General features: G+C 35.3%; 1 protein-coding gene across 15 annotated transcripts in view; it reads left to right on the top strand.

Moving 5' to 3' along the window:
* The window catches only part of LOC126915400 (protein unc-13 homolog B-like), a 376,274-nt gene that overhangs the window by 232,800 nt on the left and 128,109 nt on the right, over nucleotides 1-15,365 (top strand). The gene's annotated exons all lie outside the window — the stretch shown is intronic.

Consider the following 15,365-nt stretch of genomic DNA (forward strand, 5'->3'; position numbering starts at 1 on the left):
GAAAGCTTCTTCCTCAGATTCCATATAAATAATGTTTCAGTTATTGAGTTGAAAAGAAAACCGATAAAGAATCATGATATATGATTCCCGAAACGATAAATGGAAGGAAAAATGGATGGAAAGTGACACGAATACCAGCCATGTCAATTTCACGTCACAAAACGCGTCGTACGTAAGCGTCTGTCAAAATGTTGATTAATCTGCTCTCTACGTCCAGCGACAACGATCAGCTCCACAATTTAGAGGAAAAGGTACTACGGACTTCCTCTTCTTCGTACTATTCGCATTATACTATCATAATAGACATAACGAATTTTAAGCAAAGAATTTTTTTTTAAGAAAAAATTTTACTTCCTTGCACGAGCGACTATTTCGTTCATAATAAATGTAAAAAGTTTTGATAGAGAACATTTAAAAAAAGGTGATCTTTAAAAATACATATTAAATTAGTTACGTAAGTAAAAATAAAAGAAATGAACGATGTCGTGTTCTCGGTCGAACAGTTAACGTTGAAAAACAAGACTGTAGGATATTCTCTACAAATAAATTTCTTTAGACTCGTCTATAAAATATTATCGTTTTAAATTTTCGAATCTCCCACATATCAAACATAAAGCACAACAATCTTCGCTATATATCTGTTACGTTGTTCCATCAACGGACAAACAAGCTACGCTGCCTGTTTGTCCACCTACTCAAAGTTCACTTCTTTATCCGATATCCCTCGCCATCATTTGTATCTGGCAAAGTTTCCAAAAAGTCTACGAAAATAGCGAGAAAAACACGTAGTTTCCTTATCGTTAACAAGAAAAACTTGGTCGTAACTTGGAGTAAACGTACAAACGAGCCGACCTAAAGGCAACCTCGAAACTTCCCCTTAAACGTGATCCATTTGATAAAACTGTTACGATAAAGACCATTTTTCTAAGATTATGTCGCTACGCAATCGTATATTATTTGGCCACGAAGTATAAAATAGATTCGAACTATCGATAAATTCCTGCATAAGAGAAGCGCAAGTTTTTCAATTTGTTTCTCATATCGTCGATTCTTATTCCAAATTATTTACTATTCGTCCGAAACTTTTAACCAGCAATCTTCACAGGGACAAACATATTTCATTCAAAATTCTTTCAAAAATATTATTTACCAAACTCGACATCATATACTCACAGCCTCGTCAACATGTCACGACGATACTCTTGCGATACGTCTTATACAATCGTTCTAATTAAATTGCGAATATTTATGCAAATTCTTTTATGCCGCCTTCAAAATATTATAACGCGTTCACATATGTATTTTCATATATTATAAGTTTCCTATATTCGCTCAAAAGTCCGCCGTCTAACTATAATAAATCCAAACTACAATAATTATATACCACACTGACAAAGTATTTATGTAATCGGTGTCATCTCTTTATTCGTATTCCAACAATGCCTTTGAAGCAATTTCAAGTGTCCGTGAGAATATATCCTGTCCAATGCACAGCATGAAACTTTTCAAATCAACTTTTCCAACTCTCAACTTCGTGTTATTCCGTTACGTTATTTTCCCACTGAGATTTCCCCGGTTTCCGGCACGTTGTTTCTCGGAAACGAAGACGCACGAGCGACATTACACCGGTGGTTGGCATCGCATTCGTCAACGGAAACAGAAGTTATCGTAGTGGCTCGATTGCGCGATATCGTTCACAGCGTGAGAAACAATTCCGCGCAACGTGGTCGTATGTGCTTGCGGAATTACGTGGAGGCCGTACGTGCAGCTTACAAAGGAAAATCCAATTTCATTTACCTCGCACTACACTTGGACAATAAACGCGCACGAAGCCAGCCAGACTCGTCTGTTACGAGGATGTGCAAGCACGTTCGCCTGTTCAACGTGTTAGCGGGCAAAAATCATCGCTTCCGGCGAAGCGTCTCACTGGTAAACGTTAATTTCGCAGATTGATAGAGGTCGCAAGATGTAGTCGAATCGAGGACGATAGGAATACATAATCGTTTCGGGATTATCAGCGAAGAGTAGTTAGTATAGGTTAATGCAAATTGGAATAATTGTATTGAGAATGAAATGTTTATTCACTTAATCGTTTATTAACGCGTTAATTATCGTTCGAATCTCGCTCGATTACCAACACTGCTGGACGGTTGTTCCTTATTTAGTATAATACATTATTATACGCAATTATGGTACCTTGATACACGGTTTAAATATTTTGCAATGCGTTTTACAATAAATGTACTTTTATGACTGTTCTTAAATGACTGTTCTTTTAATTGAAGTATTTCAATTTTAACATTGTCGATTATTAATGATTCCTATGGCATTGAACGCGTTAAGGGGAATTAGCACCTTGACAGAGTCAAATCAGACACATAATAAAAACAGATTAAATCTAACGAATAAAAGAGAAAGCAATGCAGAAAGAAAAAAGAGGTCTTGTGAGTAGGTTTGTGGTAAAATAATCACCAAAATTGAGTGATTATATTTGTCAGATATGGAGATATTCTTTTTGTATATAAGCTACACGAAAATGAAGCTAGTTAACACCAATTTTCATAACTATCTTCGATTAAGTATCAGTATTCAACTTTTCAAGAAACAAATCATTTATCTTCGTATAAGATAGAAGTTTCTATGTAGCTCAATAGTTTTGGGAAATATTTGCTAAATTGTTTTGATCTGGATATCAGCATTGATGTTTCTCGTTAGTATTCTTGTCAGGAGTTTTAGATATTCGTAATCGATTTTCTTGCTACATGTTGCGATACCAGGTGCAACATCTACTTTTACTGTCATGCCACGTGCTCTGGCTTCTATCACGTACTCAGCGTATACAAGGCGTATAGCACACAAGGTGTTACATTGAAGTCGCTATAAAACGTAACTTATTTTCACGATTCATCGTATCGTGATCGTATCGTGTTCTTACATATATTTGTCATAATGCGCATATAATGATAAAATTACGTACCTAGACTTCATTTATTGCAACGAAATTTTAACAATAAAGTACTCAATAAAGGAACTTGCGCGAATTGAAATCATGAATTATCTGAACGTGAATTTCTACTAAGCGAAAGAGAACTCATTGGTAACAGAAAGAATCAGTGAACTATTGTACGAACTCTAATTACATGAAACGTTCATACCTCGACAAGTTCAAACGAATGAATTTTTACCGCATTTCCAACCGTTCCGACATAACGTAAGAGTGGTGAAAATTTTTATAAAAAAAACTACAAATAAATCTTTTATGTCTCATTTGCTACGAAAGTACATTTTTTAATTTATAACATATTTTTAAATTATAAGTATTTTAGGGTAATTTTCCTAATTATCTAATTTATTCAAAGATAGTTATAATTGTTTAGTCGACCGAATTTTTCATTATTTGATGTAAAAGTGTATTTAAAGGAGATAAGAAATTTTGTATACTTTACGAAGCATCGTGATTCGATATCGATAATAGTGAATTTTATATTTCTAAAGTATACGGTTTCCTATAAACGTTCATTTTGCGTGCAATACATCAAAATATGTTGGACATTAATGGGTGGGTGGCGGGTTTTACGTTTGACGTTACATGTATTACTAACAACGACTATGTACGATCACAGGTACAGGCGATAAATATTTTATATTCGCGGTTTTGGTTTCTGAAACGACCACGCAGAAACTACGAAACGATGAATAGTTGTCTGAGTGAACGCGATATAACGTCGAATCTAGACCGTTTCCCTAATATTGTAAAAGTGAATACTTTCCTCGCTACTGCCATAAAATAAAGCTATTATGTGAACAGTAAATTTTTATTATCGTTCAACCATGTTCATTCTTTATTTTCTTTATTGCGGAGGCAAATTGTTCTTGAGAATTTACGAACGAAACTTTGTAACTCTTCATTAACATCCGTTTACTCGCATTGAATTACGAAGTTATTTAGATAATAGATCATATACAAATATCAACAACGAGGTTGTGAAATATTTAATTCGCGTCTCGAAGCCGTACGTCGAGATTACACAGACGATCCAATCGTGTCTGTTCACGACGCTTCTTAGCGTACTCTAAACATAGTTATCGAAAGGAAGCCAGCACGAGTTACCTATTAAAGTCACGAGTATCAAGTGAAACGAGTACCGGGGAAGATAATCAGGTTAAGCTACGACTATTGTCACAATTTTCGATCAATTCTCAATAGAAAGATTAGTCGATTCTTATTCACACATAATTAATAAAATTTTCCTTATTCTAAGCGAAATTATCTACGAGGAATAATTCTTATGAAAAAGAAATGAAATCCAAATGAGACGATTCTAAACACAATAGATAATGATCCTCCAATTATTTTGACCAAAGTACTAGCATCATTTGTAATATTCATACTGTAACATTTGTGTTATCATTTATAAAATCGTATGGTAATTATATAATTGTTCTACATATTCATCGATGAAATTAATCAATAGCGTTCATCAGTACCAGAAATGTACGTACGTTTTGATTGAAAAACAGGTTCCTTTCTTCGCTACGTACAAACCGCTGGTTTGCAACAGTTTCACTGAACAATAGTCATACGATAGTACGTCTGAACAGTACATAACGAACACGAGTACCAAGAAACAAACAAGCACGTAGCAATTTCACGTGTACGAATTCTATTTCACTAACCAGTGAACAACCGATATAATATATTTGCAGTTAAATTCCGTACGAGCCATGCGATCGTGTTATTAATATCTATATAGTGACACTACAGTTAACCAACGCGATAGAACGAACCTAATGCCAAAAAAGCATCACGTTGGTTAATTCAACCTGTTTGCGCGATTAACATCGACCATAATCGGAAGCTTCTGCCTGCGGGATCGACGCCGCGCTTCGCCAAACCAAAGTTTCATCGTTTGTCCGTGTTTAACCAGTGGAATGCTTTAATGTTGCAATTTACCGAATTATCGTTGCGTTATCAGTGAATCGAAATTTTGCAGGTCGCTGCTTCTATTTCGGCTTGGTGTCTCTTCTAAATGAGTTGAAGAGCGACTTGTTGACGCTTTTTAATCCTTCCGATACTAATGGCGTAATACGAGCCATTCGCATGCCAAAGCTGATCACCTTCTTTCTCTGTTCTCTCAATTTCGTTACACAGGTAAATCACTGTATCGAGCTTTTAGAAAAACAATTTGTTTCTACCAAACTCGTAAAAGGATTACACAAGTAATTGAAAATTTCAATGTGAATTTAAAGAGTACTGCTTTTGAAATCCGATCGCTTTCTTCCTCTTTTTAATTTATGGATTTGATCGGTATGGCTTCTGAGTGGCTCGTACAACTTTCCCAACGACTGTTGAGCTATTATAATTTTTCAAGCATCGTTGAGACTGATAGGAACTCGAGATCCTGTTGTAAATGAGACTACATATCTCATTTAAGATATATCTAATTTAATTTATTTGTTTAAATACATTATAGACTGTATTATCTAAGTATGACGGCCACTATTAATAGAGAAATACATACAAACCGTATGATTTCATGAGAATAATGGCAATAGCGTGTAATTTGAAAATAATTGTAGTTAAAAATAATAATTTCGATTGGGAAGATAATGAAGAGTTGGCCTTCATGAATTTTTAAAATACGTTTGAAAATCGAAGTGAAAGAGGGAGAAGGAGAGTGCAATCGAAGTGTGCCGCATAAGAAAATTCAAACTTTCATGACGTAGGAAATTATTACAAAGAGAATGACAAAAGTTTAATGGATTTTAAGTTTACACCCGTGTAAAAAATTTCATGTCCAATACGATAATCACAAAAATTATGATCGAATTTACAAGAAGGAACAGTTTGATGGATTTTAAGTTTACACCCGTATAAAAAATTTCATGTCCGATACGATAATCATAAAAATTATGATCGAATTTACAACAAGGAAAAGTTAATTTAACCTAATCTGCGTTACAGAGTGTAGGATTATTCTTGGATTATATCCTTTTAGTGTCTAAGGCGACTTGAATTGAGGGATTATGTGGAGTATAAAGGAGGTTTTCTTTTTTAGGTCATTTAGAGGGCTCATGAATAACGTGATTTAGATACGGAAACTTCGAGTGACAAAAAAATGTATTATGAGAAAAAAGTGTTAAATCAAGATTCTGAACCAAATTCATTCCATTTCAGGCTGTCGATAAATTTAAGGATATAGCTTTTATGATAGTGTTTCAAATAATCCCTGAAACTCAAAGAGAATAATTTACATGGTAAAATGTTACGATAGATTTTCCGGAAGATATTTTTCTTCGTTTTCAATCAAAAACAATTTCTACAATTCTCCAACATTAACTATTACATCATCACATGATGTTATAAAACAATAAACAAATATATATACGAAATACATATACAAATGTTGATACATCGAACTGTATATTCTATTTCGCACTAGATTTATCTTTCCCCTCAAAACAATCTTTAATTAAATATTTTACGCAAAAGAATAAATTCCTAGATTTTCTACTATAGAATTCTTCATCGATAATGTTACCAGAATATTTCCAATGATATTTAGAAAATGGAATATGATTGAATTTTAATTTAAACAAAATTTTAATATACTAAACTGTACCTGCTGCTTCAAATTTATACGAAAAGAAAGAAGCACCCTCGTTGATTAAATATTTTACATAAAAGAACAAGCTCCCTCGTGTTCTTTTACGAAGTTAGTGATCAAGTCATGTTTTTTCATGGAGAACGTTTTTGTCCTTTTTGAAGAATAACCAGAAATGGGATTAGCCTCTCTTGCTTCCCTCTACTCGTATCCTATTTCCTGCGTAACCTTCGATCTTCATCCCCCACGGGAATAGGTAAAAAAGATACGGAAGGACGATTCCATACGATCAGCGTAACGAGATTGCACATCTACCGCGAAGGTCTCATAAGTGGAAGACGATCAGCACTTCGACTAATGTGGATAAGCAACAAGGTTGTCTTTAATGTTCGTGTAATCGTTTTACGTACATACGCTCGTTTGATCGCCAAAAAAAAAACAAAAATATTATTCTATTGTATTACGTTCGCTTCTGCCTTTTACGATATCACGTTCTATTCTTGTCAAGAATTGCTTGGGAACTCATCCTTTCTTCCATTTAGGTACAAGAAATATCGTTTCAGAGGACATTTAAAGAGTAAGGACGTACTCAATTCTTTCGTGTATGTTGTTCTAAGGAGAAATTACTATTTGATCGTTTAAAATTGTTTTAACGGGAAAAGAGAATTGATTAAATTATCGAGTATTGTCAATATTATTAGTAATAACAGTAAATATTATCGTAAGTATTATCGTAAACTATCGATCAACAAAGTTATATTATTGTTTCTTCTTTCTCGAGTTTACAAGGAGAACAGAAATACAAACATAGAAGGATAAAATAATATTCATCGAGTGTTTTCACCTTTTACTCATTCGTCGCTATTCGTTCATCGTTCGTAATTCATCGAAAATGACTCAATAATAAAATATCAATTCCCTAGTTTTCAACTGGCAATAAAAAAAAAAAAAAAAAAAAAAAGCAGAAGCTTTTAATTAAAATAGATTTTAAAAAAGGATATGTCGCCCTTGTAATAAAACGCGAAATAATATTTTACGAGGAATATATAGGTAACGTAGAAAAACAGAATATCATTGACCGAGAGTTTTCACCATCGATCCATTCTACCGCTAGTCGACGCGAGCAATTCGATAATTAAATGCCATTTTTCAAACTTAAATTCTTCTCACGAATTTATATATTACCACAATTCCAATCTCGTTCTTGGCCGCATCTCGCAAACCAGTTTACCGTAGCCGGTGGTGCATTTTCATTAAGCGAAACAGTAAGTCCTTGCAAAAATGGAAGACAATAACTTCTTAGGTGTAATGATTGCAGCCGCGTTTCCAATTCAGATCTATTAATTAGACAACGTCCTGTTGCAATAAATCGATACTTTACCGCCGGTTTGCAATTGGAACCGGAAGTAAATGGAAGAAAAAGGAGAAGAAGACGGACGGGTCTACGCGGAGGCAAATGCTCGATGACGAAGTCGTTGCGGCAAAATTGAAAATTAAAATTTATGATTGCATTAAGCTGCTGAAGAGCGACACCGCGGCTGCGGCTGCGGCAGGTTAGAAACTTTTGAAACAATGGCTGGCTAGCTGGTATGAGTAATTACACGGCCAGCTATTTTCTTCGCATATTCTCCTTTCCGCCTGAAAATCGGCCAACGAATTTTCGTTGCTTCCTCGACTTTGTGGCTTCCTGAAGACGAGTACACCTTCGCAAACGCAACCACAAGGAATTTTGGCACACGACGTAACGCCAACGTTGGTCGTGGCTATTTTCATACTTGACATTATTTTATGGTAATTCGTCTGTGTCTTCCTAGACTCTGGCCACACTGCCATGGTAGAGTGAGCAAAAACTGCGTTTGTTATTAATTTTAATAACAGTTAATTTTAAAGAACAAAAATTATTTAAAATTTATCGTTGTTTCATCGAAACATATGACACTTTTTCCAAATATTTCGTCATGATGTAACAGGTTTTAGCGGATTCTGAATATTTTTCTTTCTGAATATTTTCTCTCTGAATATTTTCCATTGACTCTCAAGATGTAAGCTTCCTGGCTATCCTACCATGATATATTCTTCTTTACTTAGGATTCTTCCATCTGTTTCCTCAGATATTTCCTTTTCTTAATTCTTTTAAATTTTTTATTTTAATTCCTGGATTTGTTTTAATTTGTCTGCAAATAAACCTGTTACTGATTGCCAATAATTATCTTTCTCTTTCACGTTCTGGTTTATTACGAACTATTCCTTTGCACCTATGATTTTTTGTACACTGGAACGAGTTCTGCCAATTTCACGAAAAGATTTTCCTCCGAAATAGAATTTTATAATTAATTTTCGTTTTGAAAGGTCTCTGAACGTGATAAAATTTCGTCTTTCTTGATTCGAAACCTGATCTGGCCTGTGCCACGAGGATTGCAATCTGGCATCAAAGCCAAAGGCTATGCAACAAAACATCAATATTTATTTGTCCATACAGTATAATTCCTTCACATCAACGTGTACGGTGAATTTTGTGTCAGTAAAATACCGGTATTTTTATATTTTCAATCCAATATAAACAAATGGATTATTTTATCTAAAATCCTTTCACGAATTGTTTGTTAAAATATAGGGATCAAATACATATCGCGTTTTTAATTCTGGATATGTGTATTTATATTTATCCTCCCGCCAATATTCATTAGCAACATAGCGATCTGCTTAATTCTGTGAGTAACTGCTGTATATTGAAATAAATTCGAACAGAGAAGAACACCAGATTATTTCATTTCAAATATTACAAATAAAATCTGCTCTAAATGGCTCGCGTATGAATATTCTAAAAAAATTAATTTTCTCCACTTTTCTACCTAATTTCGTAGACAGCAAAAAGAACGTAATGAACGAATTCTTTTTATTGAATTCACTCTTCGATCAACTTTGCTACATTTTAATCGTACATTTGCCTCCAACGAGTTTCGCGTGAAAGCTGGAAACTTTAAAAAAGGAGCGCACTTCAAGAGTTCGTGTCATAAAGTTGATATTCGCAAGATTGTTACGTTCTCCTTAATTTCGCCAAACGCAAATGCAGATTTCTTGTAAGACACGCATAATACGAAATAAAATGCTTATATAACCAACAACTATCGATTCATTTAAAAAAGTTTGCATCGTTAACTCGACTTAGGTTCGCCGCTAGTTCCAGTGAACCAGCTGCATCATGCTCCATAACTATCCAGTTTATTACGGTTTGAAGGATCACGAATTCGTAGGAAAGTTCTACGGTACGGTGGCAGCTCCGCGAATTAATGAACCTGGCTCGAAGATCCTCGAAGCCGGAAGTGGAAGCAAGGCTCGCGCGCGGATAACGGAACGCCATTTTTCACGGCGGAACTTTCCTTCACATTGAATTCCTATGGCTATTGGAACATTCCTTGAGGGCGGAAACGAGGCCGCGACGCCTTTAAGAGATTTATGGAAGTCCAATTTAACAATCGGCATCGCCAGAACTAACTCGAAAACTCGCCAACACTCGCGGACATTCTTTTCCCCCCTTTGATCGATTAATTAAGGAATTTCCCTCGTCGATATAATTCTCGGTTTTTCTGATTTTGCCCTTGCATTCAGAATTTCTAATATCCTGGCCGTTTAGTACAATCTAAATGATAAAATGATAAAAAGAAAATAATCTAAAAAATTTTAATTTTATCGTCATATGGGGAATCTTAGTAGCTCGGTTGAATAGGAAGTAGGAATTCCTTTATTTCACGATTTTGAATTTTATAATTGCATCATGATCTATATCCAATACCTAATGCTTTGATTCGATAATAAATAACAATTTTGAACTTTTTTCTATTTTAAACGTTGGACATGGAATTTTATACCCTCTGATTGGTGGTAAACTTTTTTTATTTTAAACGTTGGACATGGAATTTTAGTACCTCGGTTTGATGGTAAATAATGATAAAAATATTGTACTATTTTGATCGCAACAGCGATCATTTCATACAGTTGTACGTATATCAAATTTCTGGTACCGTGGTTTGATAGTAGTAAGCAGTAATCTGAAAGTTTTACGCTTTCTATTTAATACGATACAACAGTCCCGAGGTTTTGGTAGCTTAGTTTGATACTCGCAGTTTTAATGTTTCGCAGTTTCGGCGTTATATACGAGGTCTTAGTTTTTTACGAGATGGCCATAATGTGTAGAGTACGAAACGACCTTAAGAGAGAGAGAGAGTTTAAAGGTACATTATTAATGAGACAGACGATATAACCTACTTCCTGCAGGTACAACAAGGTATTGCAATATTTAACCCGGATAGCCACACGTTTACAAAAGCGTTACATAATCTTAGGTGCCACGTTGATGTAAGGTCTGAAGAATTTTTAAAAAGTAAAAGTTTCCTCAAAACTACTGACAACTCGGCCTCTAATTCTAAAACGCAATTCTTTAAAATTCTATACCGGTTTAAGTTTTTGCGTGAAAAATTCTCTAAAAGTCTGTTTCCACTTAGTCGATGCTATTTATATCTTTTTTTTTTTTTTTTTTTAGACTTTCATACTTCTAAAAATTGCTAGCATAAGAAACTAGTTTCAAGCTATTTCAAAGAAATATTTCCATCCGCGAGGTTCAACCTATTCTATTCTTTCCGAATCCTTTTACGTGATACAAGGACAAAGCAAAGCTGAAATCATCGCACTTGGAAAGAAGCGAAAGAAGTGAAGGAACAATACACGATGGAGGTACAAGCGAATCAGCTAAGGCAATTTGACATCGCCCACTCGGTTCGTCATCGACTGGCTACGTAGCTTTAAGCTTAACCGAATTAAAAGTTAGCGAGGTTTTAATCAGATCGGAATAAAATCCGGCGCAGGTGCGAATCGCCCACAAAAACCACTTATCGTGCCATGTTCCACTTACTTTTTCTGCCAAAGTCTGACTCTCTGGAGCAGGCAACTCCCTTTGAAACTTCGCGGAAAATCTACACGATATTGTCGTAACCACCGCGAAGTCAGATAAGCGAAATGAGAAGGAAAGTTGGAAGCAGAAACATGGGAAGTTCCCGATTCTCAACAGCGACTCTACTATTTTCGTAGGGTTGCTGATTTTTATTATATCTGCGAAATTCTATCGACAACGATTAATCGTCGCAAGAAGAAGGAAAGTGTAGAAGAAATTCGAGTGAAAGTGAAATCGTGAAAGTAAAATCGTGATAAGTCTGGTAACCTTAAGTCTACTTAAGCCTAAGCCTTTATTCGAGCAGGTTGCAATATCTGAAAGGCATTTGATACGGTACTTTTCGAAAACGAGAACACAGGTTCCTTGAACGATAATATCGGGCTATCAAAACTTCTCGATTTAATCTACCCTCAGTTTTTATCCAGCTTCCTCTGTCCTTACATTAGAACTGAATTGGGTTAATCGTGGACTATCCATGGAATACGTAATATATGTATACGTAATATGAAGAAGTTGTTAGTCGGAGATTAAAGGATTTTTTAAAGCCCGTTGAGAGTACTGGAAAGAAATTGGTTGGTAAAAACTAATACCTCCAAGAATACGCAACCTTTTTAAGCTTAACGTTCTAGTTTTCAAAAGTTTATAATTAATTTTCGAATTGTGTGCGAAGCAACGTGATTCGAAGTTAATACTACAATAATGTTTAGAAATAATGTACAATGAAATATATGACAGAGTAATTCCAAAAAAATCGTATATTCTTAAATTATTTGAAATATTAATTTGCAACTTGTGTACAGCGTGTGTACATATATGTAAGCAGGACGGAGAAGTACTTACAATTACAAAGCAAACAGACTTAATTAACCTGTTAATTAGAAAAAACAAATTAACTTGTCATTTAGATTGGTAATATTTTTAATTCAATAATTTTATCGAACACAGTTACTTTGATACTTGAGATACTTACATCTTTATAATAGTACAAAAATCGATATATTTACGCCTTTAGGAAAGTTTCTAATTGATCAATATTCTGGATTATTTTTATAGAAAATCGAACAGCTCCAACTTTCATATTTGTACCGATAATTTGCACAGAACGTATGCACTGAAAAGAGGGCACTATATCGGTAATTAAGCTTCATCGATACAGTGAGATGCTCAAAGAGATATGCAAAAAAGTAGGTTAACAGCAAATACCATTTCTGATTCTTCTTTCTTTTTTTGTACGACTGATGTTCCAGCGTCACGGTTTGCATGTAGAATACCTGGCCGATCGATCGAATTGCGTTTAGCAACAGAACACTTGTCGTAATGGCATCGTGGAATGCTATCGATTCGTACGAGGACGTCGATATAGAACACGCGTAACGCGTAATAATCGTCAACTTTGCTTAAGTGTATGTGTGAAGTGAATATCGGCCAAATTCCCGGTAGATTCGTCTGTTCCTGTGTTTACATGCCAGCAATTGCATAATATTTCGTATATTTACAAGGGTAGTTATCGATTTTCTGATATTTGCAGTGCAAACACGGCTCGTATTATATTTATTTCAATATTCATCTATCAGGATGCCAAAATGTAAATATCATTTTAAACAAAAATAATCATGCAGAAACACAATGAAAATAAAATTGCAAGGAAATTAAACGCTTTCTTGGAAAAGAGGCTGGCTCACGAGTATTTTAATAGTTCCATATAGATTGCCTTATATTTTTAAAAATGCTGGTTTTATTTTAAGGACGATCGTATATTACCAAAAGGAAAAAAAAATAGAATCTCAACTAGCATCTAAAGATGATTAAAAAGTAATATTTTAAAACACGATAATTAAGCTCCATTCTAAACTTAAAAAACTATTTCAAATTATGCACGAAAATCATCGACTGTGCCTCGAAAGTCTCACAGCTAACGTAAACCATAAATTCCGAGACTAAATGTCTTGTTCGATCGTTCGCGGAGAGGCGCGTTCGCGAGGAAGCGCGTCAACGGGAGTCGTAAATTCCTGTTACGATTAGATAATCGACGCCACGAAATGATCGATACTCTATTTCGTTTATGATAATAGAGGTGGTTGAACTGATTATAACACCGAAGTAACAGGTTATAATATACACTTTATTCCAACAACTTTGCAGACATAGACAGTTACGCTCGGTGTGTATAGATATAAATTAAACAGATGACTGATCTAAGGCTGATAAACGAGTCAAGACATTGACTGGTCAACGCATGGAAAACCAGTCAAGAGATGTTCACTGATCTAAGAATGACAAACCGGTGAAATTCGGTGACGTTACTGTCGCAGAGGAAAACTATTGCTGGGTGTTGGTCGCCCCACCACCGGTTGCTCGGGGGTGGAAATGATCGTTGAACATGGAAAAACGCGACCTTGCTATTTTTTACTTGATGGAATAATAATCATAAGGAACGTTTCGACTTGAATATATTTTATAACAATTAAGGGCCCTAATGGTAAAATACAAATGCTTAGTTTTATGACAGTTCCTTGGGATTATTGCGATCCGACTAATTATATTTCCACAGCTAGTGGCCGCCTCGACCGAGGGATGGATTCTGGGTTACGTAAAGAGTCACCGGACGTAACATCACGAACTGTATGAAGAGCAAAGAAACTAAATCTTACGTGAAACTTAAACTTCCAGTGCAATCACGTAAATTCGTTTCGTAGAACCGTAATATCGTCGTGAGATTGCGAAGAAACTGTTTGTACTCTTTCCTGCGATACGTCGGGTAGTTTTATGGCGTATCTGTTTCGATGAATACGTAGAAGAAAGGAAACCAGTCGGAAAATCGCATGCTCGCGTCAGCTAATTTGCGTCTCAACGATGACAGCGCAGAAAATCGTTCGCACTGTAACGCATGCACTGCCATTTCCAGGTGAAAGTGTTTGTTTCCATTGTCTTTTCTTTCGCAGATCAAATCATATCAACAGACAGAACAATATTTCCTAAGTGATCGAAGCTCGTGTTCCTTCGCGTTGCTTGAAGGGAAACGCGAGATCAATCGCCTCGCGTGATATACAGGCGAACCTGATGCAGCTAGTGTTCATTATCGATTCAAACACGTGGCTTGTAATGAACAAAGATTGCTGGAATAATCTAGTAGAATAGCGTAACAACGTGAATTTCCAAAATGAAGAAAGAAAAAAGGTCATTTAAATTCTCAAAAATTACTGGAAATCTATACAATTTCTATACAAAAATTGCCAACTATTGATTATCAAAATTTCTATTTAAAAAATATTATCTGGGCTCCTCTTGTATTGATATACATTCGTCCACGTAATATCAGATTTATAATACCTTCAACAATCAATCTCTTCCTCTTCAAAAAAAAAGGATCCTCATTTGCGAAAGATCCTCGTCGATCAAGAAGATAAAAAAATCCTGAAAAATGCATATTTCTTCCTCAAACTTTATAATGATGAAAAATATCCTTATCCATTACTCATTTCGAAGTGCAATTGCTCCATTTGTCGAACAATCAGAAGCACTTCAACGTAACCATAAAGCAAAATCGATGCTAATGAAAATATGATTCCCAAGCTGCAGCAATTACTCTCCGCGCACCTTTTCCGTATCGATGCTCTACGATGCAGACTTTCATTATGCACGAGCTCTCGAAGCACCTGAGCGCGCGTTTAATGGCCTCTAATCTATATTCCTTGCCTAAGAAATCTTCTCGCCTTGATTGCAGATCCTGGGCGACGAATTCGATAAGGCGCGTGCGAATTTTACCATCGAACTGCTAAATATTTGAATAAAGCCTCACCGCTTCAAATTAT

Source organism: Bombus affinis, chromosome 4 (assembly GCF_024516045.1).
Source record: "Bombus affinis isolate iyBomAffi1 chromosome 4, iyBomAffi1.2, whole genome shotgun sequence".
In the NCBI taxonomy this organism is placed as follows: Eukaryota; Metazoa; Arthropoda; class Insecta; order Hymenoptera; family Apidae; genus Bombus; species Bombus affinis.